A 5,193-nucleotide genomic window follows, 5' to 3' on the forward strand; every position below is an offset into this window, starting at 1 on the left:
ATCCACTACCTCCTGCGATTTCTACTGATCCAATAAATCAGAATCATGATCCACGCACTATGTGTGATTATGCTAAACTGAATTTAACAGGAACTGAGTCAAGTATAGTTGGGTCTGCTATTTCTGCAAATAATTTTGAGCTGAAACCTATCACAATTCAAATGATACAGCAATTTGTTCACTTTGATGGTTTGCAAGATGAGGATCCAAACAATCACTTGGCGAATTTTTTGGAGTTTTGTGGTACATTTAAAATCAATGGCGTTTCTGACGACGCCATTCGTCTTCGGTTATTTCCCTTTCATTAAGGAATAAGGCTAAACAATGGTTGAAATCATTACCACGAGGGTCAATCACTACTTGGGAACAAATGACCGAAATTTTTTTACTAAAATATTTTTCGCTGGCTAAAATGGCTAAATTAAGGAATGATATCTCTTCTTTTGTGCAGATGGATCTAGAAACACTCTACGATGCATGGGAGAGATACAAGGATCTGTTGAGAAGGTGCCCTCACCATGGGCTACCACTCTAGCTACAGGTTCAAACTTTTCACAATGGTCTGAATCCATCAACTAGACAGATGGTTGACGCAGCCGTTGGTGGGACTATCAATAATAAGACACCTGAGGATGCTTATGAATTTATAGAAGAGATGTCACTGAATAATTATCAGTGGAAAGTCATGAGGACAAAGCCAAAAACAGCAGCTGGCGTTTTTAACGTCGATTGAGTCACCATGCTCTCTAATCAGGTAGAACTTTTGAATAGAAAAATTGACGGTTTTCTTGGTTCTTCACAGGTTCACCCAGTAATGCAATGTAATGCAAGTGAAGGAGGAACGAGCAATTCAGAATACCCACCTTATGGCCACAATATGGAAAACGAGAAATTAAATTATATGGGTAATAATCCTCGACCTCAAAATAATCCATATAGCAAATATACAATGCAGGATAGAGGAACCACCCAAACTTCTCATGGGGAGGCCAAGGGAATCAAAGAACACCACCACCTCCAGGCTTCCAACAACCACCTTACCAACAAGAGAAAAAGCCAAACCTCGAGGAGATGCTAACAAAATTCATCTCGGTGTCAGAAAGTCGTTTTCAAAATACCGAGACAGCACTTAAGAATCAACAAGCCTCGATCCAAGGACTCAAAACTCAGATAGGCCAGCTCGCTAAATTGATATCAGAATGACTACAAGGTAGCCTACCGAGTAACACTGAATCTAACCCAAGAGAGCAGCTCAATACAATTACCATTCAAGATAAGGAAGGGTTAGTTGCACCTGAACCTGAACCGAGACAAGAAATTGTGGTAAGTAAAGATAAAGGTGAGGTGGACCACAATGACCAAAAACAAGTAAGTAAAGAGTACAAACCACGTGTACCATACCCAAATGCGACAAGGAAAGACCACACAGACGAACAATTCGGTAAATTCCTTAAACTTTTAAAGAAATTACATATTAACTTACCGTTTATTGAGGCTCTTTCGCAGATGCCGAGCGCAGTCCAATTTTTAAAGGAACTTTTAGTAAATAAGCAGAAGTTAGACGAGGCGTCGCATGTGGAGATGAATCCAGTTTGCTCAGCCATGCTACAGAATAAGCTGGCCAACAAATTGAAAGATCCAGGGAGTTTTATGATTCCTTGTTTAATTGGTAGCTTAGATGTTAATAATGCCTTGGCTGATTTAAGGGCTAGTATCAATGTCATGCCTTACAAAATGTTTAAGCAACTAGGTCTTGGGAAACCCAAACAAACTAGGTTGAGCATTCAATTAGTAGATAAAACAATCAGATTTCCTAGGGGTATTATTGAAGATGTACTCGTTAAAGTTGACAAATTTATATTCCCAGTTGATTTCGTTGTTCTAGATATAAAGGAGGATAGTAACGTTCCTTTAATTTTAGGGAGACCCTTTTTAGCAACTGCTAGAACGATAATTGATGTTGGTACAGGTGAACTCACACTTCGTGTGGATGATGAAACAATCACTCTTCAAGCTCGTAATTCGAGTAACACCTCAAAAATTGAGGGTGATTGCATAAATCATACTACTAGTTTTGATCATGTGGTGAAACCCTCTGTGCAGAAAACAGGTTCGAAGAGCGCACATGAGCGTTGTTCAAGCAACAACAACGGACTTATCTATGAAGAACGAACGCTACGAGTTGAGGAACTAGATGAATGGCGGACACATAAACCAAAACCATGCCTTGAAGAGCTCAATATTCCACCAAATCAACTTAAGGTTGGAGGCAAAGTACTACTGGATGCAGCAGATCCTCGTATTGCCACTTCTGAATCTAATACAGAAATTCCTCTCACGGTACTCAATATTTTTCCATACGGTACAGTGGAGGTAATTCATCCTAAATTCAACATTTTTAAGGTAAATAGTACTCGTTTAAAACCTTATTTTGATAAAATTGATAGCGGGGAGGAGGAGTGTAAACTCTTCGCACCACCATGACCACGCAGTAGAAAGGTAAGTCGAGCTTAGACTATAAATAAGCGCTTCTCGAGAGGTAACCGAGCCCTAATAGTGTTAAATTCTTTAATTTTTTGCTTTTAACATTTAATCACTAACTGAGTACTTGGCCACAGGTTTTCTAATCCACACAGCCAAACACACGGGCGTGCCTTAGGCCGTGCTCACACACGAGTGTAGACATGGCCGTGCAATACGGCCATGTGAACACCGGGCACAATTTTTCCCCAACATAAGATGCGATAAGTTGCCACGACCGTGCAGTGTAGCCGCGGGAGAACCTGTCAAAACAACACGGGCGTGCGACACGCTCGTGTCTTGAAGCCATGGTTGAAACTGAGAATTTAACACGGGCGTGCGACACACGGGCGTGTACCTATACACACGGGCGTGGGAGAAGTGAACGAAGTAGAACACGACCGTGTGACACTACCGTGTGCACCGACACGCCCAAAAAACACGGGTGCGGGACGAATTTCAGACGCGCCCAAACTTGAAATCGTGAAACACACAGGCTAAAATAAGGGCACACGGGCGTATCCCATGGCCGTGTGCCCCAATACCTATATAAACCCCCACTTTTCATCATCCCCTTCCCCAAAATCCCTAACCCTAGCCACCGCAACTTCTTCACACGCCCTTCCTGCCACGCTCGTGCGCCAACCGACTGACCACCCTTCAACTCTGCTTTCTTCTTCCCTTTTCCACCTTCCCTTCTCTCCTTTCTTTTTTCTTCCTTTTCCCCTTCCACCACAACACACGCACGACCAAGAAATCACTGCCCACGCCCGTGGCCAACTCATCTCCCCACTCCTCTGACCACCACTATCGTTGGTTACCATTTTTCCACATTTTTACTCAAAACACTATCACAAACCTGAAAGGAAAGAAAGCTGCAGTTCCCGTCTTGAAAAAATGAAAAGGAGTGTCATCTTCTTCGGCTTCTACTATGATAATAAGACACCCATTCCTCCAATTCCCACCAGGAAACTAGGAGGAACTTTTTTAGATACTTCGGGCCCGACCCTTAGGTGTGGGCCACTGCATTGATTGGGCTGCACTTGAACAAATTCAATTGGCTAACGCGGTCCGAGCTCTTCTGACGGCTGACCCATGGGAGGTATTCTTTAGGATCATCAAGCTGATGTACCTCAAGCTCACACTGGAACTCTGTTCAACATTCCACTTCCAAACCGTTATGACAAAGTCCGATGATCCAGGAATAGTCCAATTCTGCCTTGGTAGTTTGGCTCGTCAGTTGAGCGTACCTGAGTTTGGAATTGCACTGGGGCTATATATGAACAAGTTCATGGATGATGAAGACTTCGACCGCCTCCATCATCACATCCACTACTCTCATTCGAAATGCTGGCAAGCCCTCATACCTGCCTCGGCCACCTATGATCCTAGCTGCTCCAAGGCACCGGCTCTCCCTCCATCCTTGCGATACTTACACGCTACCTTAGCCCACACATTGACAGGACGGCGAGAGAGCACCGGCGTCGTCAACACTCACGATGCCTACTTTTTATGGAGCATGGCGAATGGGCATATCTTTGACCTTGCCTATTTCATTGCCTTCGCTATTCGCCATCAAACGGAGCGGCATAGGAAAGGAGTCATCTCTATTGGCCCCTATGTGACTGTATTGGTGAGGTACTTCGGTCTCCTCAACACAGCAGCACAATCATCCTCTCTCACTCTTATCAGCCAGATGCCCTCACAGGGCATCTCAAGCATGCTACATATGAGGATGATCGAGAAACGACGTGGAACCGACCCTCTTTAGTACTGCCTCATCCAGTCAGCCGAGGAGGAGGACCTATAGAACATTACTTATGATGTCCCTCCACGTCATGAGGACCCACAGACTCAGCCACTACCCATTCATCGTCCAGTTCATGCGGAAGCTTCATACTCTGACATCTTTGAGCGCCTTACTCGATTTGAGAAGTAGTGTTTTCAGCACTTTGATCACATTGATCCTACTCTACATCAGATTTGTCGGCACCTTCACATCTCATCGCCACCTCCACCTCGCGAACCATCCAGCGATGACGATGTTTAATGACTTTTTATTTTTTATTTTTATTTTTATTTTATCTTTATCTATCTTCTTTAAGTACTTTTTATTTTAATTTCATTTAATACTATTTCATTTTTAGGTTTTATAATTTTTATTGTACAATTTATAGTTTCAGCTATTTCATTATGAGTAATTATGCTTATCTATATTTCCTAAAGAGTTCTTGATGTTATCACAGTTATAAAGAGCTCCAAAGCTCATCATCACTTAGGAACTCAAAACTCCACTGGAAAAGGTTCTCCACGACTGCCATGTCTTGCTCGACCACCACAATAACCTCTTCGTTAGACATTGTGGTTGTGGAACCCAACCTCTACCACCACCGGAGTATCCTCTTCCAATCTTATCATTGCCTTGGTCGATTATTCTCCATACCTCCAATTCAAGGATTCCATTCAACATTCAGGAAGTTTCACTCCTCTCCTTATCTTATGATTATATATATATATTTTTCAATATATCTATCATTGTACATTGAGGACAATGTACATCTTAAGTGTGGGGGGTCATTTATATTATTATCAGAAAATCCCTGAATTTTGTCTTATTCTCAAATAATTTTCTCATATCATCATTAGAATGAATTTTGATTAATTTATGATTTT

At 42.3% G+C, this 5,193-nt stretch overlaps 1 non-coding gene across 1 annotated transcript; it reads right to left on the reverse strand.

Annotated features, from left to right (window-relative positions):
• Window positions 1-418: 418 nt before the first annotated feature.
• Window positions 419-525, reverse strand: LOC121211705 (small nucleolar RNA R71). The gene has a single exon (XR_005906924.1). It is a non-coding gene; the product is annotated as a small nucleolar RNA R71 (small nucleolar RNA).
• Window positions 526-5,193: the final 4,668 nt, after the last annotated feature.

The sequence above is a fragment of the Gossypium hirsutum genome, chromosome A12 (genome assembly GCF_007990345.1).
Source record: "Gossypium hirsutum isolate 1008001.06 chromosome A12, Gossypium_hirsutum_v2.1, whole genome shotgun sequence".
Classification (NCBI taxonomy): domain Eukaryota; kingdom Viridiplantae; phylum Streptophyta; class Magnoliopsida; order Malvales; family Malvaceae; genus Gossypium; species Gossypium hirsutum.